Source organism: Pristis pectinata, chromosome 5 (genome assembly GCF_009764475.1).
Source record: "Pristis pectinata isolate sPriPec2 chromosome 5, sPriPec2.1.pri, whole genome shotgun sequence".
NCBI classification, from domain to species: Eukaryota; Metazoa; Chordata; class Chondrichthyes; order Rhinopristiformes; family Pristidae; genus Pristis; species Pristis pectinata.
The window spans coordinates 4,077,851-4,105,621 of NC_067409.1; the positions used below are offsets into that span (position 1 = coordinate 4,077,851).

Below are 27,771 nucleotides of genomic sequence, written 5' to 3' on the forward strand. Positions count from 1 at the left end.
TTCCCTTTGCTTTTGAGTGGACTAGACAACCATTAGAACTTTGATCGAGTTCTTTCAGTAAACCCCAGGTCCCTGCCAGCTCTCTGCTGATCCAAGCCTTCCCAACAGCCTGCTCTCGCTCTCTCTCTCTCTCTCTACAGATCCAAGCCCTCCCAGTTGCCCCAACCCCTCGGTCTCTCTCTCTCTCTCTGTAGCTCTGAGAGTCCCTTTCAACACACCCATGAATATGACCATCTCATCTCCTTCACATTTTCCAGTGACAGCAACCCAAAATGTAACAAGAATTCCCAGCTTCCCACCAATGACCTCACTTTGCAAGAGTACATTGCTCATTTTGTTATTTTTACAAATATTGGTTTAAGACCACTTTCCCGCTTCCCACGAACTCAGCTCTGAAAGCTCGAAGAGTTTGTGTCACCAACACATTGTGGGCAATTCAACCTTTCCCCGAGGAATCGACGCACCCCCACCCCGACAGCCTCACCCACGATGGATTGGCAAGGCAGTCTGTACCACAGGCTCACACAGGGCGCACGCACACACACACACACACACACACACACACAATTCTTTACCGAGTGTCAGCTCCTGGACTCAAATACCAGACGGAGTCACTTCAAAAGCCCAGAATCCGGTCCCTAATCCGCTAGGAACGTCAGCACAACCTAACCTCCCGACAGCCGAGTCCAAGCCAGGCGTACGAGCTGTACCCATCACCACGATAAGCAGCAGCTACAAGGACATGGATTGATATGAAGGCACCACATCCCCATAACATGCTGATACAAGTGTGCCGCAGAGCAGCAAGGTCCTTGAGAACTACAGTGTGTGTAGAGAGGGGGAGACTGGCTGAAAGGGAAGCCCCAGCCCTCTCCAATACCTCCTCCAGCCTCATACACAGCTCCTAACAAGGATGCTGCCAGGACTTGACGGACTGAGATATACGGAGAGGTTGGACAGGCTAGGACTTTATTCCTTGGAGCGTAGGAGACAGAGGGGTGACCTTGTAGAGGTGTATAAAATCATGAAGGGCATAGAGAGAGTGAAAACACTCAGTCTTTTTCCTATGGTTGGGGAATCAAGAACTAGAGGGTGGCATAGGTTTAAGGTGAGAGAGGAGAGATTTAAAGAGGAACTTGAGGAACAACATTTTTCCCCCCACACACAACGCGTGGTCTGTACGTGGAACGAGCTGCCAGAAGTGGTTGAGGCAGGTACAACAACAGCTTTTAAAAGACAGTTGGACAGGTACATGGATTGGAAAGGTTTAGAAGGTTGTGGGCCAAACATGGGCAAATGGGACTAGCTTAGATGAGGCAAGGGCAGGCACGGTGGTGTAGCGGTTGGCGTAACGCTATTACAGCGCCAGCGAACCGGCTTCAATTCCCGCTGCTGTCTGTAAGGAGTTTGTACGTTCTCCCCGTGTCTGCATGGGTTTCCTCCGGGTGCTCTGGTTTCCTCCCACATTCCAAAGATGTACGGGTTAGGAAGTTGTGGGCATGCTATGTTGGTGCCAGAAGTGTGGCGACACTTGTGGGCTGCCCCCAGAACACTCTACACAAAAGATGCGTTTCACTGTGTGTTTCAATGTACGTGTGACTAATAAAGATATTTTATCTTACCTTGGTTGGCATGGACCAGTTGGGCCGAAGGGCCTGTTTCCGTGCTATATGACCCTATTAAATCATCGCCCCGTGCTTACACCGCACCCAGAGAGGCTCGATTGCTTGCCTCCCTCCCCCCACCATCCGTAGCGGCTCGCCCCAGCTGCCACCGCTTCCCCAGAGTTTGACTGCCTCACACATCACCTCGAGCGAGCGAGACTTCTGCCCTCTTCACCTGCTCCCTGCCGAGCACTGCCCTCCCTCCGTGCACCAGGCTCTCACAGGTGATTTCATATCCCTGTGATTCATTTACCTTTTCCTTTGGACCTTGAAGTTAATTAAGAGGAATCATTCATTCCTGTCTTGTATTAAGTACAGGGTACTAACATTCCAGTCGGGGCAGGAGAAGGCAATCCAGCCCTGAGCCTGTCCTACCCTTCTGGCTGCCCATTACAGGAGGGATGTGGAGGCTTTGGAGACGGTGCAGAAGTTCACCAGGATGCTGCCTGGATTAGAGGGTATGAGTTATAAGGAGAGGTGGGACAAACTTGGGTTATTTTCACTGGAGCGGAGGCTGAGGGGAGACCTGATAGAAGTTTGTAAGATTATGAGAGGCATCGATAGTGTGGATAGTCAGTCTTTTTCCCGGGGCAGAAATGTCAAATACTAGAGAACAGGCATTTAAGGTGAGAGGGGGAAAGTTTAAAGGAAAGTGTGGGGCTAGTGCCTTTCTGAAAACACGTAGTGGTAGGTGCCTGGAACGGGCTGCCAGGGGAGGTGGTGGAGGCAGATCCGATGATGGTGTTTGAGAGGCTGTTAGAAAGACACATGAACATGCAGGGACTGGAGGGATATGTATCCTGTGCAGGCAGAAGAGATTTAGTTTATTTCGGCATCGTGTTCGGCACAGACATCGTGGGCCGAAGGGCCTGTTCCATGTTCTATTCAATTGGATAACGGCTGGTTCATTGGCCTGGAACCTCCTATCTATTTGAGTCATAAAGTTACACAGCATGGAAACAGGCCCTTCGGCCCAACTTGTCTATGCTGACCAAGGTGCCTACCTGAGCCAGTCCCATCTGTCCGCATTTGGGGCATATCCCTCTAAAGCTTCCCTATCCGTGTACCTGTCCAAATGCCTCTTAAACATTGTAGTTGTACCCACCTCTACCACTTCCTCTGGGAGCTCGTTCCACATACCCACCACCCTCTGGGTGAAAAAGTTGCCCCTCAGATTCCTACTAAACCTCTCCCCTCTCACCTGTGCCTAGTTCTTGATTCCCCAGCCGTGGGAAAACTGTGCGCATTCACCCTATCGATGCACCCAGTGATTTTATACACCTCTATAAGGTCACCTCTTATATGCTCCAATGAATAAAGTTCTAGCCCGCTCAACCTCTCTCTAATAACTAGAGTAGTTGCTACCTCACAGCTCCAGAGATCCCAGTTCAATCCTGACCTCGGGCGCTGTCTGTGTGGAGTTTGCACGTTCTCCCTGTGACTGCGTGGGCTTCCCAAAGCCGTGCGAGTTGGTCAGTTAATTGGGCGCTCTAACTTATTGCTAACATGTAGGTAGGTGGTAAAATCTGGTGCAGTCAAAGGGAACGTGGAGAGAATAAAATGGGGTTAGTGTAGGATGGGTGTAAATGAGTGGTTGATGGTTAGCATGGACTCAGTGGGCTGAATGGTCTGTCTCTGTGTTGTAGCCACTGAGTTGGTTCCAGGATGGTACTTGTCCTATGGAATGAACCAGGAGATGGGGGAAGAACGAGACACCAGATTGAGACCACCATCGGAATTCAGCTAGCTTAGTTGCAGTCAAGGACGAAGATAGACCGAGCCTTCAAGTTATGAACTGTAGCAAGGCCAACTTTATTAGATAACATACGAGTTGGTTGGAAATAGCTGCTTAAAGGTAAATAAGTGTCAGAGCAGTGGGATGCATTCACGGACAATACAGCGAGCATTCAGACCTGGCATACTTCGAGGATTTAACTCAGACAAGTGCAATGTGACACATTTTGGGAAGCTAAACCAAGGCAGAACCGACACAGTGAATGGCAGGACCCTGGGGAGTGTTGTAGAACAGAGAGACCTTGGGGTACAAGTACACAGCTCACTGAAAGTGGCGACACAGGTAGATGGGGTGGTAAGGAAGGTGTGTGGCACGCTGGCCTCCATCAGCAGGGCACTGAGTACAAGAGCTGAGACGTCATGTTACAGCTGTACAAAACACTGGAGTGAAAAACACTCTGACGCTGGAGGAACTCAGCAGGCCAGGCAGCATCCGTGGAGAAAAGCAGGCGGTCAACGTTTCGGGTCAGGACCCTTCCTCAGGACTGAAGGTAGGAAAAGGGGAAGCCCGATATATAGGAGGGAAAAACAGAGCAGTGATAGGTGGACAAAAGAGGGGAGGTGGGGTGGGCACAGGGTGGTGATAGGTAGATGCAGGTAAGAGATAGTGATGGGCAGGTGCAGGGGTAGGGAGAGAGCAGATCCAGCAGTGGATGGGTCAAAGGTAAGAAGAGAAGCGGAAAGAAAAGGAGGCTAGGAAAGGGAAGTAGAGAAGAAATGTGGGGGGGGGGGGGGGGGGGGGGGGGGGGGGGGGAGGTTTGTGGGGAAGGAAGGGGGCTGGGGATTACCTAAAGTGGGAGAATTCAATGTTCATGCCATTAGGCTACAAGGTTCCAAGACGGAAAACGAGGTGTTGTTCCTCCAGTTTGCGCTTGGAATTCTCCTGGCAGTGGAGGAGGCCGAGGACTGACATATCAGTGATAGTGTGGGAGGGGGAGTTGAAGTGACTGGCAATGGAGAGATGCAGGTCACGGTTACGGACAGAGCGCAGGTGTTCTGTGAAACGGTCACCCAGTCTGCGTTTGGTCTCACCAACGTAGAGGAGGTGCACTGTGTGTAGTTGTGGTCACTACACTTCTAGGAAGGATGCAATGAAGCTGGGGGGGGGGGGGGGGGGGGTGTGCGGTGCAGAGAACATTCACTAGGGTGTTGCCTGGATTCGAGGAGATTCTGGACGTGCTGGGACTGCTTTCCCTGGAGCAAAGGAGGCCGAGAGGTGAATAAAATTATGGGAGGCGTAGATGGGGTAGGTACCAGAGTCTGTTTCCCATTGGAGGGGTGTCTGAACTAGAGGGCACGGGGTTAGGGTGAGAGGGAGGAGGTTTGAAGGGGATCTGAGGGGTAAATCTTTTGTAGAAAGAATGAGCTGCCAGACGAGGTGGTGGAGGCAGGAACAGTAACATTTAAGAGGCATCAGGACAGGTACTTGATTGAGCAGGGCATAGAGGGAGGTGGAATTAATGCAGGCAGGTGGGATTGGTAGAGATAGGCATGAGGGTTGGCACAGACACAGTGGGCTGAAGGGTCTGTTTCTATGCTGTACATCTCCAGTATGTTGCAGTTTTATAAAACTCTGGTTGGGCCACATCTGGAGTATTGCATTCAATTCTGGTCACCCCATTATAGGAAGGGTGTGGAGGCTTTGGAGACGGTGCAGAAGAGGCTCACCAGGATGCTGCCTGGATTAGAGGGTATGAACTATAAGGAGAGGTTGGACAAACTTGGGTAATTTTCCCTGGAGCGTCGGAGGCTGAGGGGAGACCTGATAGAGGTTTATAAGATTATGAGAGGCATAGATAGAATAGACAGCATGCATGGTGCGAGCATGCAAGTTGAGAGTGGGGAAAGTTTAAAAGGAGATGAATGGAGCCTTTGTTTACACAGAGTGCTGGGTGCCTGGAATGTGCTGCCAGGGGTGGGGGTGGAGGCAGTCACAATATAGAGGTTTAAGAGGCTCTTAGATAGGCACATGAATGTGCAAAGAATGGAGGGATACGTACATTGTGTAGGCAGAAGGGATTAGTTTAGTTAGGCGTTTTAATTACTAGTTTAATTACTCAGCACAACATCGAGGGCTGCAGGGCCTGTTCCTGTGCCCTACTGTTCTATGTGACTGGAGAGATACTTCCTGCAGTTCTGCTGCCCGGCCACAGGCTGGCGACAACAAGCCGCCATTCTGTGCAGAGCCCGCTGGACCACGTGCAGGCAAATGGGGTTAGTTTAAATTGGCATCATTCAGCACAGACATGGTGGGCCGAAGGGCCTGTTCCTGTGCTGTATGGGTTCTGTGTAAAAGTATGATTAATATATACAATAAAAGGCACAGAACCAAGTACTGAGCTCTGCTGCACACAGCGGTCTGGTCACCAAAGCATCTGTCAATCATTACCCTTTGCTTTCTATAATTGAGCAAATTGTTAATCTAACTCTCTACTTTCCCTCAGCTCCCATGAGCTTTTACTTTTTTTAAGAAACCAACCTCAAACATCTTTCTAGAATCCATACGCAGTTCATCGAATGCTGTGCCCTCAGAGCATCTGTTTCATCTGCTCAGGACGTACGCCGTTGCTTAACGGATCTGAGCTGGATTAAAGTGGGAAGAGCGTGCCGCCGACAGTTGTTGTCCCTCCCTTGTTACCTCCTGGACTGAAGGGGCAATTAACGGGTCTAGACTCCATCTCTGCCTCTCATAATCTTACAAACCTTTATCAGGTCTCCCCTCAGCCTCCACCGCTCCAGAGAGAACAACCCAAGTTTGTCCGACCTCTCCTTATAGCTCATGCCCTCTAATCCAGGCAGCATCCTGGTGAACCTCTTCTGCAACCCCTCCATGCAGAGATTGGAGGGATTTCTCTGCATGTTCATGTGCCTGTCTAAATGCCTCTTAAGAGGTCTGGTGTTTGATAGCAAAAATTGACAGTGGGGTTGATAATGAGGGAGAAAGCTGCAGGTAGGTATTGAGGGACTGGTTAACTGGCAAAGGGAGTTTGATCTGGAGAATTATGAGGCTATGCATTTAGGGAAGATAGACAAGGGAAGGGAATACATCGTAAATGGGAGAATATTCAAGGATATGAGCCAAACACAGGGAAATGGGACTAAGGTCAAGTTTACTTGGTCAGCATGGAGGAGTTGGACCGAAGGGCCTGTTTCCGTGCTGTACAACTCTATGAAGCCGTGTGTGGTGACCTGGCAGTGCTTGCCTACTGATTGTTGAAATTGGTGGGGTCTACCTTTAAATGGCCAAGAGGTAGATACAAGTCGCTTTGGAATTGGACGGTTCCTTCTAACATCACTCAAGAAGCTCAAGCCGTCCAAGAGTTGACTGGCACCCCAGCCATCGCCCTGAACATTCGTCCCCTCCACAGTGGCTGCAGTCTACACGGTGCACTGCAGTCACTCACGACACCTCCCAGACCCGTGACTGCTATCATCGAGAAGGGTCAGGGTAACAGCACCACATGTAGCTGTCCCTCCAAGTTGCAAACCATACCGGGTTAAGAACATAGAACAGTACAGCACAGGAACAGGCTCTTCGGCCCACAACGTCTGTGCCGAACACGATGCCAAATTCAACCAATCCCTTCTGCCTGCACACGGTCCCAATCCCTCCATATCCTGCATATTCATGTGCCTACCCAAGAGCCTCTTAAATGCCACTACCGTAGCTGCCTGCACTGCCACCCCTGGCAGCGCATTCCAGGTACCAGAGAAGATGAGATATCTTTATTAGTCACACGTACATCAAAACACAGTGAAATACGTCTATTGCATAGAGTGTTCTGGGGGCAGCCCGCAAGTGTCGCCACGCTTCCGGCGCCAACATAGCACGCCCGCAACTTCCTAACCCATACATCTTTGGAATGTGGGAGGAAACCGGAGCACCCGGAGGAAACCCACGCAGAACGTACACCCACCACTCTCTGTGTAAAATTCTTGCCGTGCATATCTCCTTTAAACTTACCCCCTCACAAATGATGTTCTCTGGTCTTTGACGTTTCTACCCTGGGAAAAAGATTGTTGTCTACTCTATCCATGCCTCTCACAATTTTATACACCTCTATCAGGTTTCCCCTCAGCCTCCCATGCTCCAGAGAAAACAACCCAGGTTTGTCCAACCTCTCCTTATAGCTCATACTCTCTAATCCAGGAAGCATCCCGATGAACCTCTTCTGCACCCTCTCCAAAGCCTCCACACCCTTCCTGTAACGGACAACCAGAAATGCACACAATAAGTTGGAAATATATCACTGATCCTTTATCTTCACTGGGTAGTCCCCGATGACTCTCACCAATTTTTAATCGATGCACCATAGAAAGCACCCTATCTGGATGCATCACGGCTTGGTACGGCAACTGCTCTGCCTCGGACCGAAGAGAGTTGTGAACACAGCCCAGTCCATCACAGAAAGCAACCTCCTCTCCATTGACTCTGTCTACGGTTTCCACTGAAAAGAGTCAGAGAGATCGTAACTGGAGGGATTGAGTTACAAGGAGAGATTGCATCGGCTGAGACTGTTTTCCCTGGAGCATAGGAGTGACTTATGGAGATTTATAAAATCATGAGAGGCGTAAGTAAGGTGAATGGCCAATTTTTCCTAGGATAGGGGGATTAAAGGCATTGGTTTCAGGTGAGAGGGAAAAGATTTAAAGGAGACCTGAGGGGCAACTTCTTCACACAGAGGGTGGTGCGTACATGGAACGAACTGCCACAGGAAGTGCTAGAGGTGGGTCCAATACAATGTTTAAAAGACATTTGGACAGGTACATGGATTGAAGAGGTTTAGAGGAACAAGGGCCAACCACAGGCAAATGGAATTAGCTCAGGTAGGTAACTTGGTCGGCATGGAGGGCTTAAGCTCCATGCAATGTAACTCTAGGAGATGGACATTCAGGATATTAGATGAAGTTCCTATTAGCAGCCATGGTAGTGTAGCAGTTAGCGTGATGCTATTACAGCGCCAGCGACCAGGGTTCAATCCCAGCCGTTGTCTGTAAGGAGTTTGTACGTTCTCCCCGTGGGTTTCCTCCGGGTGCTCCGGTTTCCTCCCACATTCCAAAGACGTACAGGTTAGGAAGTTGTGGGCATGCTATGTTGGCATTGGAAGCGTGGCGACACTTGTGGGCTGCCCCCAGAACACTCCACACAAAAGATGCATTTCACTGTGTGTTTCGATGTACATGCGACTAATAAAGATATCTTAAGTGGGCTGCTTTATCTGGGGATGGTGTCAAACCTCATGAGAATGGCTGGAACTGCACTCATCCAGGCAGGTGGAGAGTATTTCATCTCCACGAAACATTAACTGTTTCTCTCTCCACAGATGCTGCCTGACCTGCTGAGTGTTTCCAGCATCTGAATGCATTGGCCGCTTCTTAGAAACATAGAAAACCTACAGCACAATTCAGGCCCTTTGGCCCACAAAGCTGTGCCAAACGTGTCCCTACCCTAGAAATTACTAGGCTTACCCATAGCCCTCTATTTTTCTAAGCTACATGTACCTATCCAAAAGTCTCTTAAAAGACCCTATCGTATCTGCCTCCACCAATGTTGCCAGCAGCCCATTCCACACACTCACCACTCTCTGAGTAAAAAAAACTTACCCTTGACATCTCCTCTGTACCTACTCCCCAGCACCTTAAACCTGTGTCCTCTTGTGGCAACCATTTCAGCCCTGGGGAAAAGCTTCTGACTATCCATATGATCAATGCCTCTCATCATCTTATACACCTCTATCAGGTCACCTCTCATCCTCCGTCGCTCCAAGGAGAAAAGGCCAAGTTCCCTCAACCTGCTTTCATAAGGCATGCTCCGCATTCCAGGCAGCATCCTTGTAAATCTCCTCTGCACCCTCTCTATGGCTTCCACATCTTTCCTGTAGTGAGGCGACCAGAACTGAGCACAGTACTCCAAGTGGGGTCTGACCAGGGTCCTACGTAGTTGCAACAATACCTCCCGGCTCCTAAATTCGATTCCCCGATTGATGAAGGACAATACACCATATGCCTTCTTAACCACAGAGTCAACCTGCGCAGCCGCTTTGAGCGTCCTATGGACTCGGACCCCAAGATCCCTCTGATCCTCCACACTGCCAAGAGTCCTACCATTAAGACTATATTCTGCCATCATATTTGACCTACCAAAATGAACCACTTCACACTTATCTGGGTTGAACTGCATCTGCCACTTCTCAGCCCAACTTTGCATCCTACCTATATCCCGCTGTAACTTCTGACAGCCCTCTATACTATCCACAACACATCCAACCTTTGTCATCCGCAAACTCACTAACCCACCCCTCCACTTCCTCATCCAGGCCGTTTATAAAAATCACAAAGAATAAGGGTCCCAGAACAGATCCCTGAGGTACACCACTGGTCACCAACCTCCACGCAGAATACGACCCTTCAACAACCGCTCTTTGCCTTCTGTGAGCCAGCCAGTTCTGGACCCACACTGCAATGTCCCCTTGGATCCCATGCCTCCTTACTTTCTCAATAAGCCTTGCATGGGGTACCTTATCAAATGCCTTGCTGGTAAACTGAATCGGTCTGTAGCCACAGGTAAAAACTTGGGGGAGAGGTGGACTGGGGGCTCAGATAAAATCTCTAGTGCAGGGAGAAAGTAGGATTAGTGCAAACGTCAGGCGGATGACCTGAATCCGCGCTGTATCTCTCTCTCCATTATAAGAGTCTAAGCTTACAATCTTTGATATTTCAAAGGAAGGAGGGGTGGCAGAGGTACCGAATGCCGCGAAGATTGAAGTAGAACTGTGGCCTAGGGTCGCTTTGGGAAGGTATGGGTCACAGCTAAAAATCAACAGCATGCATTTCTGGAGCGCAGCGAATACCTTAAACATACCTGTGATTGTGGGTGGATCCGAAAGGTGAGGGGGGATTTCAGCTGAAATGTAAAGTGCTTTTTTTAAACTATTTGTCTCTACTTTTTTTTAAAAAACGCATTGAATGCATGTGCCTCTCCTTTCAATGCATGTGCCTCTCCTTTCAATGCATGTGCCTCTCCTTTCAATGCATCCCAACACTGGGATTAAACCCACTGCCGGTCACATTGCACCTCCCCATCGCGTGTAGCAATGACCTTGTGACGGCGCACAGAGGGCGGAAGTGGATTGGACAACGGTGCCGCCATTCAACACTTACGCCCGCCCCCTTCCCCGGCTGGGAGGTGGTGATTGGCGGAGCGCGTTGTCGGATGGTAACATGAATGGATACAACGTGGGGCCCGGCAAGTGCCGGTGTCCGGTCGGTGAGCAGGGTCAGATCCGATCCGTGGTTGTTCCCAAAGGCCAGTCTATTTAAAATTCATTAATCCATAGAACCATACAGCGCAAAACAGGCCCTTCGGCCCACAATCTGCTGCATTGTGTGTGATTTTATTCACATTTGTTTGAAATTATATAGAGAGGCACAAATAAGTTCAGCAAGGCTCCCAAGTGAAATTCCAAGCAACAATAATACATGCCTCTAGATGCGGGAAATCACCCACACGGTCAATGTCCGACCCACAGGGTATATCCGGCATCTGCTCTCACTCACAGGGAGTCATACAGCAAGGAAACAGGCCCTTCAGCCCAACTGGTCCATGCCTACCAAGATTCCCATTTGCCCGCGTTTGGCCCATATACCTCTAAAACTTTTCCTACCCTATGTAGCTGCTTTTTAAAATGTGTTAATGTACCCGCCTCACCCACTTCCTCTGGCAGCTCGTTCCACATACTGACCACTCTCTGGCTGAAAAAGTTGGCCCTCAAGTTCCTATCAAATCTCTCCCCTTAAACCCATGCCCTCTAGTTCTTGATTCCCCAGCCTTGGGAAAGAGACTGTGTGCATTCACCCTATCTATGCCCCTCATGATTTTATACACCTCTATAAGATAACCCCTCATTCCTCTACACTCCAAGGAATAAAGTCTCAACCTCTCTCCATAAGTGAATCCTGGCAACTTCCTCGTGAATCTCCTCTGCACTCCATAAGACATAGAAGCAGAATCAGGCCATTCGGCCAATTAAGTCTGCCCCATCATTCCACCATGGCTGATTTATTTATCCCTCTCAACCCCATTCTCCTGCCTTCTCCTCATAACCTTTGACTCCCTTACTAATCAAGATCCTATCAATCTCTGCCTTAAATACGCCCAATGACTTGGCCTCCACAGCCATCTGTGGCCATGAATTCCACAGATTCACCACCCTCTGGCTGAAGAAATTCCTCCTCATCTCTGTTCTAAAGGGATGTCCCTTTATTCGGAGGCTGTGCCCTCTGGTCCTAGACTCTCCTGATGGAAACATCCTCTCCACGTCCATTCTATCCAGGCCTTTTAATAGCCAGTAGGTTTCAATGAGACCCCCTCCCCTCCCCCATCCTTCTAAACTCCAGCGAGTACAGGCCCAGAGCCATCAAACACGCCTCGTACATTAACCCTTTCTTTCCTGGGATCATTCTCATAAACCTCCTCTGGACCCTCTCCAATGCCAGCACACCCTTCCTTAGATACAGGGCCCAAAACTGCGTACAATACTCCAAATGTGGTCTGACCAACACCTTAAAAAGCCTCAGCATTACATCATTGCTTTTATATTCTTGTCCTCTTGAAGTGAATGCTAACATTGCATTTGCCTTCCAGCTCTTTCCAGCTTACATAGAACAGTATAGTACAGGACAAGCCATTCGGCCCCAATGTTGTGCCGATCTTGATGCCAATTTATACCAAATGGCCTCCTCCTGTGTAACATCCATCTCCCTCCATATTCATGTGTCTATCTAAAAGCCTCTTAAACGCCACCAAAAGCTTACTGACATCTTTCCTACAGCAGGGTGACCAAAACTGAACCCAACTCCTTAAACGACCCGGATCTGCTATAAACCCACAATAATCATCGCTGGCGGTGGACCCCGGTTAATGGGTCACCGAGCCACATGGCACACAAACAGACCCTTGCTTGGACTCACCACCTCAATACCCCACCACCACCCATCTGTTTTAATCCCATTTACTAGCTCCTGGCCCACCGTACCTCGGCAAATGAAGCGCCAACAATAGGGACAAACTGTTACAGTTCCGGTAGGTTAGTTGTCACGCTGCGTGGTTACTTTTGTCTTTAAAGCCTCTCTCTCTCTCTCTCTCTCTCTCTCTCATCCACCCAGTCTAACACAAACCCCACGCATTTCTCTGCCTCACCTGCCTTCCCCCTTTGAAGGGCCGAGGTTTAAACGCTCCGATCACCAGACACTGGAACGCGGTGCAAGGAGCAGGTTTAAAGGAAATGAACTGCTCCTCTGGCCCAAGCAGCGAACGGGCTCCGTGACTCAGCAAAGAGGTGCTGATTTAAAGGGACTCCAGCCGTTGGTCCGAGCTCACCATAGGACCATCAGGCAGCGTTTGAACAAGAGGAGGAGGGGCAGCTTTTTTTAAAAAAAATTCCCCGAATTACTCCATTCCTTGAATCGCCGGCACAACTGTTGCTCAGTCAGAGGCGGAAGCGAACTCTGGTTTCACTGACTCTTCCATTGCAACATTTCACTCTTTGTTAGGAGCCTGGCAGATGCTGTTTTATACTTCCTGGTCACTCCCTTCCCTCCCGATATTATTCATGAACTAGGAGCAGGAATGGGCCATTCGGCCCCTCATCCTTGCCCCGCCATTCAGGAAGATATTTGTAAATTGGTTTACTATTGTCACATGTACTGAGGTACAGTGAAAAGCACTGCGTGCCATCCAGACAGATCATTCCATACATCAGTACATCGAGGTAGTAAAAAGCAAACCGGAATGTAGAATAAAGTGTCACAGCTACAGAGAAAGTGCAGTGCAGGCAGACAATAACGTGCAAGGCCATAACGAGGTAGATTGTGGGGTCAAGAGTCCATCTTGTCGTACTAGGGGACCGTTCAATAGTGTTATAACAGCGGAATCGAAGCTGTCCCTGAGCCTGGTGGTACGCGCTTTCAGGCTTTTGTATCTTCTACCTGATGGGAGAGGGGAGAAGAGAGAATGTCCGGGTTGGGTGGGGTCTGTGATTATGTTGGCTGCTTTTCCGAGGCAGCGAGGTGTAGACGGTGTTGTCTTTGTTAGAACATAGAACAATTACAGCACAATTCAGGCCTTTTGGCCCACAAAGCTGTGCCAAACGTGTCCCTACCCTAGAAATTACTAGGCTTACCCATAGCCCTCTATTTTACTCAGCTCCATGTACCTATCTAACAGTCTCTTAAAAGACCCTATCGTATCTGCCTCCACCACCGTTTCCGGCAGCCCATTCCACGCACTCACCACTCTCTGAGTAAAAAAAACTTACCCCTGACATCTCCTCTGTACCTACTCCCCAGCACCTTAAACCTATGTCCTCCTGTGGCCACCAATTCAGCCCTGGGGAAAAGCCTCTGGCTATCTACCCTATCAATACCTCTCATCGTCTTATGCACCTCTATCAGGTCCCCCTTCATCCTCCGTCTCTCCAAGGAGAAAAGGCCGAGTTCCCTCAACCTGCTTTCATAAGGCATGCTCCGCATCCCAGGCAGCATCCTTGTAAATCTCCTCTGCACCCTCTCTATGGCTTCCACATCTTTCCTGTAGAGAGGCGACCAGAACTGAGCACAGTACTCCAAGTGGGTCTGACCAGGGACCTATATAGCTGCAACAATACCTCCCGGCTCCTAAATTCGATTCCCCGATTGATGAAGGACAATACACCATATGCCTTCTTAACCACAGAGTCAACCTGCGCCGCCGCTTTGAGTGTCCTATGGACTAAGACCCCAAGATCCCTCTGATCCTCCACACTGCCAAGAGTCCTACCATTAATACTATATTCCGCCAACATATTTGACCTACCAAAATGAACCACTTCACACTTATCTGGGTTGAACTGCATCTGCCACTTCTCAGCCCAACTCTGCATCCTATCTATGTCCCTCTGTAACCTCTGACAGCCCTCCAAACTATCCACAACACCCCCAACCTTTGTGTCGTCTGCAAACTTACTAACCCACCCCTCCACTTCCTCATCCAGGTCATTTATAAAAATCACAAATAGTAAGGGTCCCAGTACAGCTCCCTGAGGTACACCACTAGTCACCGACCTCCACTCAGAATACGACCCCTCAACAACCACTCTTTGCCTTCTGTGGGCCAGCCAGTTCTGGATCCACACTGCAATGTCCCCTTGGATCCCATGTCTCCTCACCTTCTCCATAAGCCTCGCATGGGGTACCTTATCAAACGCCTTGCTGAAATCCATATACACTACATCTACTGCTCTCCCTTCATTGATGTGCTTAGTCACATCCTCAAAAAATTCAATCAGATTCATAAGGCAGGACCTGCCCTTAACAAAGCCATGCTGACTATTCCTAATCATATTATACCTCTCCAAATATTCATAAATCCTGCCTCTCAGGATCTTCTCCATCAGCTTACCAACCACTGAGGTAAGACTCACCGGTCTATAATTTCCTGGGCTATCCCTACTCCCCTTCTTGAATAAGGGAACAACATCCGCAACCCTCCAATCTTCTGGAACCTCTCCCGTCTCCATGGACGACACAAAGATCATTGTCAGAGGTTCCGCAATCTCCTCCCTCGCCTCCCACAGCAACCTGGGGTACATCTCATCCGGTCCCGGCGACTTATCTAACTTGATGCTTTCCAAAAGTTTCAGCACCACCTCTTTTCTAATATCTACATGCTCAAGCTTTTCAGGTTGCTGCAAGTCCCCACTACAATCCCCCAGATCTTTTGCCGTGGTGAATACTGACGTAAAGTATTCATTAAGTACCTCCGCTATTTCTTATGGATCCATACACACTTTCCCACTGCTGCACTTGATAGGCCCTATCCTTTCGCATCTCATCCTCTTACTCTTCGCATACTTGTAGAACGCCTTGGGGTTTTCCTTAATCCTGCCCGCCAAGGCCTTCTCATGTCCCCATCTGGCTCTCCTAATCTCTTTCTTAAATTCCTTCCTTTTAGCCTTGTGCTCCTCCAGACCTCTAACATTACCTAGCTCTCTGTACCTTTTGTAAGCTTTTCTTCTCCTTTTGACTGGATTTATTATAGCCTTTGTACACCACGGTTCCTGTATCCTATCACGACTCCCGTCTCATCGGAACATGTCTGTTCAGAGCTCCACACAAATATCCCCTGAATATTTGCCACATATCTTCTGTACTTTTCCCAGAGAACATCTGTTCCCAATTTAATCTTCCAATTTCCTGCCTGAGAGCCTCATAATTCCCTTTACTCCAAGTAAACACCTTTCTAGCCTGTTTGTTCCTATCCCTCTCCAGTACTAATGTAAAGGAGATGGAATTATGATCACTATCACCAAAATGTTCACCCACTGAGAGATCTGACACCTGACCAGGTTCATTTCCCAATACCAAATCAAGCACAGCCTCTCCTCTTGTAGGTCTATCTACGTACTGTGTCAAGAACCCTTCCTGAACACACCTAACAAACTCCACCCCGTCTAAACCCCTCACTGTCTGGAGATGCCAATCGATGTTTGGGAAATTAAAATCCCCCATCACAACAACTCTGTTATTCTCACACCTTTCTAGGATCTGCTTCCCTATCTGCTCCTCAATAACCCTGTCACAATTGAGCGGCCTATAAAAAACACTCAGCACCGTTATCGACCCCTTCCTGTTCCTAACCTCCACCCACAGAGATTCCGTAGACAATCCCTCCACGACGGCCACCTTTTCCTCAGCCGTGACACTATCTCCGATCAACAGTGCCACTCCCCCACCTCTCTTGCCTCCCTCCCTGTCCTTCCTGAAACATCTAAAACCCGGCACTTGAATCAACCATTCCAGCCCCAGAGCCATCCAAGTCTCCGTAATGGCCACCACATCATAGCTCCAAGTATCGATCCAAGCTCTAAGCTCATCCGCCTTGTTCACAACACTCCTTGCGTTAAAATAGACACATCCCAAGCCTGTATGAACACGTCCCTTCTCTATCACCTGCCTATGGTACTTACTCCTAGCCTCCTCTACTTGAAAGCCAAACACCTCTTCCCCAGTCTCTCCAGTACGGATCCCACCCCCCAACAATTCTAGTTTAAACTCTCCCCAGTAGCCTTAGCAAACCTCCCCGCCAGTATGTTGGTCCTCCTGGGATTCAAGTGCAACCTGTCCTCTTTGAACAGGTCATACCTGCCCCAAAAGAGGCTCCAATGATCCAGAAAACTGAATCCCTGCTTTATTAGTCACATGTACATCGAAACACACAAGTGAAATACATCTTTCTGTATAGAGTGTTCTGGGGGCAGCTTGCAAGTGTCGCCACGCTTCCGGCGCCAACATAGCATGCCCACGACTTCCTAACCCGTACGTCTTTGGAATGTGGGAGGAAACCGGAGCACCTGGAGGAAACCCACGCAGACACGGGGAGAACGTGTCTATGGGAGAATCCTATGATTCTCTTAAACTATCATAAGAATACAGAAGGAGGCCATTCGGCCCATCACGTCCATGCCGACCATCAAGTATCCAACTGTACTAATCCCATTTACTTGCAATTGGTCTGTGGCTTCAATGCCTTGTTGGTTCATCTGGGCAGGCACGGTAGTGTAGTGGTTAGCGTAACACTATTACAGCACCAGTGACCCGGGTTCAATTCCGGCCACTATCTGTAAGGAGTTTGTACGTTCTCCCCGTGTCTGCATGGGTTTCCTCCAGGTGCTCCGGTTTCCTCCCACATTCCAAAGACGTACAGGTTAGGAAGTTGTGGGCATGATATGTTGGCGCCAGAAGTGTGGTGACACTTGCGGGCTGCCCCCAGAACACTCTACCCAAAAGATGCATTTCACTGTGTGTTTCGATGTACGTGTGACTAATAAAGAAATTTTATTTTGTCTTATTCATCCAGACGTTCCTTCAATGTAGCACGAGCCTCTGCCTCCACCATCCCCTCAGACAGCGCGTTCCAGATTCCAATCCCCTCTGGAGGGAAACATTCCTCCTCATATCCCATCTAAACCTCCTAAGCCTGATCCTAAACCCATGCCTCAGGAAGGCGACATCCACGATCAGGGACCCCCACCATAAGGGCCGTGCCCTCTTCTCGATGCTGCCATCAGGCAGGAGGTACAGGAGCCTGAAGACCCACACCTCAAGGTTCAACAACACCTTCTTCCCCACTGCCGTCTGGTTCTTGAACCCACCTGAGAAACCCTAATTCCACTTGGTCTACATTACTTTTTCTGTCTCTCAATCTTGCCCTAGTGTCGCTATGTTTATTTTGTTGTCTATTTTTGAGCACAGGTTGTGTTCAGTTCTGGTCACCTCATTATAGGAAGGATGTGGAAGCTTTAGAGAGGGTGCAGAGGAGATGTACCAGAATGTTGCCTGGATTGGAGAGCATGTCTTAAGAGGATAGGTTGAGTGAGCTAGGGCTTTTCTCTTTGGAGAGGAGGAGGATGAGAGGTGACTTGATAGAGGTGTACAAGGTGATAAGAGGCATAGATCGAGTGGACAGTCAGAGACTTTTTCCCAGGACGACAATGGCTAACACGAGGGGACATAATTTTAAAGTGACGGAGGAAGGTATAAGGGGGATGTCAGGGGTAAGTTTTTTTACACAGAGAGTGGTGGGTGCGTGTAACGCACTGCCGGCAGAGGCTGTGGGGGCAGATACATTAGGGACATTTAAGATACTCTTAGATAGACACATGAATGATAGAGAAATGGGGGGCTGTGTGGGAGCGAAGGGTTAGATAGATCTTAGAGCAGGATAAAATGTCAGTACAACATTGTGGGCCGAAGGGCCTGTACTGTGCTATAGTGTTCTATGTTCTATAATTTATGTTAACTTATGTTTGTCATGTGTGTAATGCACTGTGCTGTTGCTGCAAAATGCTAGTTTTCACGGCATTTATGCCCTGGGTATGTGAGCCTGTGACAATAAACTTGAACTTGATGGTCAGCATGGGCTTGATGGGCCGAAGGTCCTGTCTCTGTGCTATATCTCCAACTCTAGGTGCAGCAGGCAGTCGGATGGCAAGTGTTGGCCTTTACTAAGGTGAGGATTTAAGTTGAAAGTGAAGATGTCTTATTGCAATCACATGGGGCCTTGGTGAGACGATGACTGGTGCTGTAAGTACAATTTTGGTCTCCTTATCTAGAAAAGAATATACTTGCAATAAAGGAATGCAGTTAAAATTCACCAGACTGGTTCCGGGGAAGAAAGTCTGGCTCATTAGCAAAGATGGAGCCCAGACAAGGACAGCTTCTATCCCGCTGTTATAAGACTATTGAATGGTCCCCTAGTACAACAAGATGGACTCTTGACCTCACAGTCTACCTCTTTGTGGCCCTTGCACCACATTGTCTGCCTGCACTGCACTTTCTCTGTAACTGTAACACTTGATTCTTCATTCTATTATGGTTTTCCTCAATGTACTGATGTGATGAAATGATCTGTGTGGATGGCATGCAAAACACAGTTTTTCCACTGTTCCTTGGTACATAGAACATAGAACATTACAGCACAGTACAGGCCCTTCGGCCCACAATGTTGTGCCGACATTTTATCCTGCTCTGAGATCTATCTAACCCTTCTCTCCCACATAGCCCTCCATTTCTCTATCATTCGTGTGGCTTTCTAAGTCTCTTAAATGTCCCTAATGTATCTGCCCCTACAACCTCTGCTGGCAGTGCGTTTCACGCACCCACCACTCTCTGTGTAAAAAACTTACCCCTGACATCCCTCTTATATCTTCCTCCTATCACCTTAAAATTATGCCCCCTCGTGTTAGCCATTGTTGCCCTGGGAAAAAGTCTCTGACTGTCCACTCGATCTATGCCTCTTATCATCTTGTACACCTCTATCAAGTCACCTCTCATCCTCCTTCTCTCCAAAGAGAAAAGCCCTAGCTCGCTCAACCTATCCTCATAAGAAATGTTCTCCAATCCAGGCAGCGTCCTGGTAAATCTCCTCTGCACCCTCTCTGAAGCTTCCACATCCTTCCTATAATGAGGTGACCAGAACTGAACACAATACTCCAAGTGTGGTCTAACCAGAGTTCTACAGAGCTGCAACATCACCTCGCGGCTCTTGAACACAATCCCCCGACTAATGAAGGCCAGCACTCCATACACTTTCTTAACAACCCTATCGACCTGCACAGCAACCTTGAGGGATCTATGGACGTTAACCTCAAGATCCCTCTGTTCCTCCACACTGTTAAGACTCCTGCCATTAACCTTGTATTCTGCCTTCAAATTCAATCTCCCGAAGTGTATCACTTCACACTTATCCGGGTTGAACTCCATCTGCCACTTCTCAGCCCAGCTCTGCATCCTATCAATGTCCTGTTGTAACCTGCAGCAACTTCTACACTATCCACACCACCACCAAACTTCGTATCATTTGCAAACTTACTAATTCACCCTTCCACATCCTCATTCAAATCATTTATAAAAATCACAAAGAGCAGGGGTCCCAGAACAGATCCCTGCAGAACACCACTGGTCACCGACCACCAGGCAGAATATGCTCCATCTACAACCACCCTCTGTCTTCTATGGGTGAGCCAATTCTGAATCCACACAGCCAAGTTTCGCTGGACCCCATGCCTCCTGACCTTCTGAATGAGCCTTCCATGAGGAACCTTCTCAAATGCCTTACTAAAATCCATGTACACCACATGCACTGCTCTACCTTCAATGTGCTTTGTGACATCCTCAGGCTCTGAATTCAGTCAGGCTCGTGAGGCAGGACCTGCCGCTCACAAAGCCATGCTGACTGTCCCTAATCAGCCTACGCTTCTCTAAATACCCATAAATCCTGTCTCTAAGAATCTTCTCCAGTAATTTTCCCACCACTGTAAGATTCTCTGGTCTGTAATTTCCAGGGTTATCCCTACTCCCTTTCTTAAACAAAGGAACAACATTTGTCACCCTCCAATCATCTGGCACTACTCCTGTGGCCAGTGAGGACACAGAGATTGTCGCCAAAGGCGCAGCAACCTCTTCCCTCGCTTCCCGTAATAACTTTGGATATATCCTGTCCAGCTGCAGTGACTTATCTATCCTAATCTTTTTCAAAGGTTCCAGCACATCCTCTTTCCTCATGTCGACATGCCCTAGCGTATCAGCCTGTCGTACACCATCCTCACACACATCAAGGTCTCTCTCTCTGGTGAATACTGAAGCAAAGTATTCACTAAGGACCTCCCCCTACCTCTTCCGACTCCAGGCACATGTTTCCTCTTTTATCCCTGATCGGTCCTACCCTCACTCTAGTCATCCTCCTATTCTTCACATACGTGTAGAAGGCCTTGGGGTTCTCCTTGATCCTACTCGCCAAGGACATCTCATGGCCCCTTCTAGCTCTCCTAAGTCCATTCTTAAGCTCCCTCTTGGCTATCTTGTAACTCTCCAGAGCCCTGTCTGATCCATGCTTTCTAAACCTCAGGTAAGCTTCTTTCTTCCTCTTGACAAGATATTCTACATCTCTCATCAACCACGGTTCCTTCACTCTACCATCCTTACCCTGCCTCAATGGGACAAACCTATCCAGAACCCCATGCAAGTACTCCCTAAATAACCTCCACATTTCTGTTGTGCACTTCCCCAAGAATATCTTCCCAATTTACGCTCCCAAGTTCCTGCCTAATAGCATCATAATTCCCCCTCCCCCAATTAAATATTTTCCCATATCGTCTGCTCCTATCCATCTCCAAGTCTATGGTAAAGGTCAAGGAGTTATGGTCACTGTCTCCAAAATGCTCTCCCACCGAAAGATCTGAAACCTGATCAGGCTCATTGTCTAGTACCAGATCCAGTATGGCCTCTCCTCTAGTCGGCCTGTCCACATACTGTCAGGAATCCTTCCTGTACACACCTAACAAACTCTGCCCAATCTATCACTTTACACTAAGGAGGTGCCAATCAATATTAGGGAAGTTGAAATCACCCATGACAACAACCCTGTTATTTTTGAACCTCTCCAAAATCTACCTCCTGATCTATTCCTCAGCATCTCTGCTGCTATTGGGTGGTCTGTAGAATACTCCTAATAGAGTTATCGCTCCCTTCCTGTTTCTGACTTCCATCCACACTGACTCAGTGGACGATCCCTCCAGGACGTCCTCCCTTTCTACAGCTGTGCACTGTCCCTGATAAGCAAGGCCACTCCCCCACCTCTTTTACTTCCCTCCCTGTTCCTTTTCAAACAACTAAACCCCAGGACATCCAGCAGCCATTCCTGCCCTTGCGACAGTCAAGTCTCCGTAATGGCCACCACGTTATAGTTCCATGTACTTACCCACGGTCTAAGTTCATCACCCTTGTTCCTGATATTTCTCGCATTAAAGTAGACTTCAGCCCATCCAACTGACTGCAATTTTGCCTTTTCAACCGCTTATCCTTCCTGACAATTTTTCTACACTCTGCATCTACTTGTACACTAAATGCACCAACCTCTGACCTATCACTCGAGTTCCCATTCCCCTGCCAAACTAGCTTAAACCCTCCCCAACAGTTCTAGCAAACCTGCCCGCAAGTGACAATAATAAACCAATTTGCCTACGTAAAGAGCTTAGGCAAATGAGATGATCTCATTGAAACAAACAAATTTTTAGAGGGCTCATGAAGGTGGTTGAGGTGTCTAGAACCAGAAGACATGGTCTCAAAATAAGGGGTAAGTTGTTTAGCAGTGAAATGAGGAGAAATTTCTTCACTCGGAGGGTGATGAGTCAATGGAATTCTCTTCCCAGGGAGGAGAAGCTCAGTTGTGTTGTTTGTTCAAAAGTGGGATGAATGGATTCCTGGATATTAAGGGAATGAAAGGATATGAGGATAATGCTGGAAAATCAAATTGTGGAATATGGTCTCTTAACCAAGGGAAGGATAAATTTGGAAGAGAAGGGTTGTATCTAGGGATTGCCAGATTGTTCCTGAGATGATGTTTTCTTTGTGTGTGGAGAGCTGAAGCAGACTGGGGCAATATTCTCCCGACAGGATCCAGATCAACTGGGAAAGTGGGCAAGGGACTGGTGGATGGAATTTATCTCGGGCAACTGCAAAGTGTCGCAATTTGGGAAATTAAACCAGGGCAGGACATACACAGCGAATGACAGGACCCCGGAGAGTGTTGAAGAAAGTGTATGGTGCGCTTGCCTTCATCGGACAAGGCATTGAGTATAAGAATTGGGATGCCATGTTACAGATGTACAAAAGGTTGGTTAGGCCACACTTGGAGAGTTATGTATGGCTCTGCTCGCCCAGCTACAGGAATGGTGTGATTAAGCTGTAGGTGGTGCAGAAAAGGTTCACAAGGATGTTGCTTGGATTGTTGGGCTTGAGTTGTGAGTATCTGTTTTCCCTGGAGCGAAGGAAACAGAGAGGCAACATGATAGAGGTAAATGAAATCTGAGAGGCACAGATAGGGTAGACAGCCAGAGTCTGTTTCCCAAGGTAGGGGAGTCTTAAAGCAGAGGGCTTTGGTTTAAGGTGAGGGGGGAAAAGGTTTAAAGTGGACCTGAGAGGCAAGTTTTCCACACAGAGGGTGGTGGGGATATGGAACGAGCTTCCAGAGGAAGCAGTAGAGGCGGGTACAATTACAGTGTTTGATAGACATTTGGACAGGTACATGGATAGGAAAGAGTTAGAGGGATATGGGCCAAACACAAGCAAACGTGAGAGGTAATGTTGCAGCTGTATAGGACCCTGGTCAGACCCCACTTGGAGTACTGTGCTCAGTTCTGGTCGCCTCACTACAGGAAGGATGTGGAAGCCATAGAAAGGGTGCAGAGGAGATTTACAAGGATGCTGCCTGGATTGGGGAGCATGCCTTATGAACACAGGTTGAGGGAACTCAGCCTTTTCTCCTTGGAGAGACGGAGGATGAGGGGGTGACCTGATAGAGGTGTATAAGATGATGAGAGGCATCGATCGGGTAGATAGTCAGAGGCTTTTTCCCAGGGCTGAAATGGTTGCCACAAGAGGGCACAGGTTTAAGGTGCTGGGGAGTAGGTACAGAGGAGATGTCAGGGGTAAGTTTTTTACTCAGAGAGTGGTGAGTGCGGGGAATGGGCTGCCGGCAACGGTGGTGGAGGCGGATACGATAGGGTCTTTTAAGAGACTTTTGGACAGGTACATGGAGCTGAGAAAAACAGAGGGCTATGGGTAAGCCTAGTAATTTCTAGGGTAGGGACATGCTCGGCACAGCTTTGTGGGCCGAAGGGCCTGAATTGTGCTGTAGGTTTTCTATATTTCTATGTCAGATGGGACTGGCTCAGGTAGGTAACTTGGTCGGCACGGATGAGTTGGGCCGAAGGGCCTGTTTCCGTGCTGTACAACTCTATGACTGTAAGATCGGCTATGAATGGCAGAGCAGATTTGAAGGGCTGAATATCCTACTCCTGGATATTTCTTGTTTGGCTGTCTGAAATATCACAAGCCCATCGGCTGGGGATAGGCTTTAAACCGGAGAAGAAACTTGCTCCTCAGTGTTGGAGATGTATCCCCCCCAACCCCCCCCCACCGGCTCCATTCACCCCCCCCCCGTCTTCCTCCACGTATTTCAGCTGCCGGGAGGTAGAGTTGTTGCTGTAAACTTGGTGTTCATCAGACCAGACATAATGTGACTTCCACCTCCAACTGCGCTGTCCTGTCACAACAGGCCTCCCATTCAGAGCGGTTGTTAGTTACAAAAGTACTGGCAAGCTTCAATGAAAAGCAAAAAAGATTTTTTCCCTGGGATTAATCGAGGATTATCTTTAGTTCCTGGAACTTCTGTGGTAACCCTGGAGTGTTGGCTGCTCTATCAGGAGGAAACAGTAACAACTTCACTGTGAGTTGAACACACCAGTTAAAATCCCAGACAAAACACAAATAAAACCGACGAGGGGCGATTCCAAACTACCAATGAAACTGCGTGTTGTTTCTTCCTCTACAATTGTTAATGGGCTGTGAAGAATGTTTGAGGATCTGGGAATACGGGGGAGGGAGGAGGGAAATCTCCTCTCTCTTCATTACGTGAAATCATCAAAGTTCATCAAAGTATCAACAAACTTTATAACAAAACAGAGATGGGATCGATTGCTGCTTTGGTTTCTGGGTCAGGCATCTGACCCTCACCGCAAGAACCTGCCTCTTCTCAGAGACCTGCAGGATAACGATAAACTTGAACTTGATCGCGGGGCAGAAAGGCCACTTGGCTCTGGAACCCACGAACACTACCTCGTTTTTTTTTGCACTATTTCTTTTTGTAAATTGCAGCAAATTGCCATACTTCTGCCACAAAACAACACATTTCAGTCGGTGATAATGAACCTGATTCATTCTGGTGCTCACGTTGTCTCTCTGACAGGCCTCTCCAGTGAATCCCGTCCTCTCTTTCACTGCCAAGCAGGAAGATGGAACAAACTTCAATACTGCAAAGACAGCACATTCCTGATCATGGTAACACCCTGCACAAGGTGAAAATGAGACGATTTAAGGTTCATTCCCCAACCACATCAAATTGAATTCCTCGGGTCAATGACTCCACTGACATTGGAAATAATTAACTCCGCATTCACATTATAAAATTCTTTTGTAATATTATCCTGCAGAAATAAGTTACATTTTACTCAACACTTTTCACTGCAGGATCACTGTAAAAACTCCAGACTGACTGTGTTGGTTTGGTGTTGGGGAGAGAAACTTTTCTGTTCTGTGGGACGGGGTGTTGGGGATAACATTACTGGTCTGTGGGACGGGGTGTTGGGGATAACGGTACTGTTCTGTGGGACGGGGTGTTGGGGATAACGTTACTGGTCTGTGGGACTGTAGGGGATAACGTTACAACAGGACATTGATAGGATGCAGAGCTGGGCTGAGAAGTGGCAGGTGGAGTTCAACCCGGAAAAGTGTGAAGTGATACACTTTGGGAGAGCGAATTTGAAGGCAGAATACAAGGTTAATGACAGGATTCTTAGCAGTGTGGAGGGACGGAGGGATCTTGGGGTCCACGTCCATAGATCCCTCAAGGTTGCTGCGCAGGTTGATAGGGTTGTTAAGAAGGCGTATGGAGTGTTGGCCTTCATTAGTCGGGGTATTGAGTTCAAGAGCTGCGAGGTGATGTTGCAGCTCTATAGAACTCTGGTCAGATCACACTTGGTGTACAGGAAGTCCCCGACTTACGAATGCCCGTACTTACGAACCGACCTCCGTAAAGCCTATTATTTTAAAAAATCGAGTTACACACAATGGTTCGTACTAGCGAACGGGTGGACCACTTTGCGCGATGCTCAAAATACTGCTCATTTTAAGCGGTTCGTTGGCCCGAGGGAGAACAACGCCATGCCATAATCATGGCTTCAAAGCCTCAATCTGATGCATCGAAGAAAAGGAAAACAATCACAATTGAAACGAAAGTAGAAATAGTAAAGCATTCAGAGAGAGGTGAAACACCAACAAACATTGGAAAAGCGTTAGGCTACAGTCGGTCAATGATCAGGACAATTATAAAGGACAAGGGGAGAGTAATGGAGTATGTAAAAGGCTCTGTCCCAATGAAAGCGACAATTGTCACTAAGCAACGCAGTGGTTTAATTATCGAAATGGAAAGGCTATTGGTAATTTGGTTAGAGGATCAAAATCAGCGTAATATTCCTATTAGCCTTGGCTTAGTGCAAGAAAAGGCTCGAAGCCTTTTCAGTGATTTAAAGGCTGCACGTCTAGCAAGTGAAGTGCTTGTGATGAAGAATTTGTTGCGAGTTAGGGGTTGGTTCAACCGTTTCAAAGGGAGGGTAAATTTACACAATATCAAAGTGCAAGGTGAAACAGCGAGTGCCGACGTAAGTCCTGCGAGATAGTTTCCTGAAATGTTGAAAAAAGTTATTGAGTGAGGAGGGAGGTTACGTGCCTGAGCAAATATTTAATGTAGACGAGACTGGCTTTTTTTGGGAAAAAAATGCCTGAAAGGACGTACATTTCAAAAGAGGGAAAAACTGCTCCAGAGCATGAGGCATCCAAGGATAGGCAAACGTTATTGCTTGGTGGTAACGCATCCGGGGATTTCAAGCTTAAGCTTATGCTTGTGTATCGTTCCCTAAATCTGAGGGCACTTAGCCGAATCATCAAGGCATCTCTTCCCGTTATTTGAAAGGCAAACACAAAGGCTTGGTTAACGAAAGCTCTCTTTGAAGATTGGTTCCTGAACTTTTTTGTTCCTGCTGCTGAATGTTATCGCTTGGCCAAGGAAGATTCCTTTCAAAATTCTCCTTGTGCTTGACAACGCCCCCGGACATCCAAGCACTTTAGATGACCTTCACCCCAACACCACATCACTACTTCAGCCAATGGATCAGGGAATCATAGCCTCCTTTAAGGCTAACTATTTACGCCGGACCTTCTCACAAGCAGTCAGGGCTACCCAAGGTGATGCAATGACCTTAAAGGAGTTCTAGAGGAATTACAACATCTACGACGGCATCAAAAACATTGCAGATTCTTGGGAGGAAGTGAAGAAAACCAACATGAACGGGGTCTGGAAGAAATTGTGCCCTCAATTCACAGGTGGTTTTAAACAGTTTACATCTGAGGATATCGCCGAAGCCAGGCAAGTTGTGGTTGATATTGGTAATAATCAACTGCAGTTAGACATCAATGGAGATGGTGTCTTAGACTTGCTTGAATCCCATGCCGAAGAACTGACCAATGAGGACCTTATGGAGCTGGAACAGCAGATGATAGCATTTGAGGAAGAAGGCTGGGACCTAGAAACCCCAGAACCCAAGAACTTTTTGACGAAGGAGTTAGCTGAAGCCTTTCGTCTCACTCAAGCAGGGATGGCAAAGTTAGAGGAGCAACATCCTAACGCAGAGAGGTTCAACAAAGTTTACCGGATAGTTACCGACGGCCTCAGCTGCTACAAGGCCATTTATAATGAGAAAAAGAAAAGCTCTGTTCAAGCCACCCTTGATGTTTACTTTAAGAAATTGAGTTCAGAAGTTATCCTTCACTCTACAGCAGCAGAATCAGGCCCTGACTCTCCAGTAGCAGTGTCAATCCCTGACTCTCCAACACCAGGCCCATCATCCAATTAAATAGTCATTTTAATTGTTAATTAAGGCTCCTTCTGGTATGCAAGACATCATTTGGAACGAGAGTAAGTGCTAAGCTTTAATCATTATCTTTTCTATATAAACAGTTTAAAAAATGTTTCTTTAATTTTTTTTATACCAATACACACACACACGTTCTCTCTCTCAATTATAAATACTGTACTGTAGTTACATTTATTACTATTATTACTGCATTATTATATTTATGATGTTTTAGGTACAATATATAC

General features: G+C 47.9%; 2 protein-coding genes across 9 annotated transcripts in view; one reads left to right on the top strand and one right to left on the bottom strand.

Annotated features, from left to right (window-relative positions):
• The window catches only part of LOC127570220 (riboflavin transporter 2-like), a 53,737-nt gene that overhangs the window by 16,876 nt on the left and 9,090 nt on the right, over positions 1 to 27,771 (bottom strand). Inside the window, exons 1-3 of one of the 8 annotated variants that reach the window (XM_052015515.1) lie at positions 12,658 to 12,988; positions 10,321 to 10,362; positions 576 to 732 (exon numbers count right to left, since the gene is read on the bottom strand). The exons of 1 other annotated variant lie outside the window; for it this stretch is intronic. The gene's annotated coding sequence lies outside the window, so the exon portion shown is untranslated. Of the gene's footprint in view, positions 1 to 575; positions 733 to 1,622; positions 1,778 to 1,808; positions 1,830 to 10,320; positions 10,363 to 12,657; positions 12,989 to 27,771 lie in introns of those variants that run through there. 6 more of the 8 variants (XM_052015513.1, XM_052015514.1, XM_052015512.1 and 3 more) reach the window with 6 other exon arrangements.
• The window catches only part of fbxl6 (F-box and leucine-rich repeat protein 6), a 78,869-nt gene continuing 78,563 nt past the window's right edge, over positions 27,466 to 27,771 (top strand). Inside the window, exon 1 of the mRNA XM_052015507.1 lies at positions 27,466 to 27,585. The gene's annotated coding sequence lies outside the window, so the exon portion shown is untranslated. The remainder of the gene's footprint in view (positions 27,586 to 27,771) is intronic.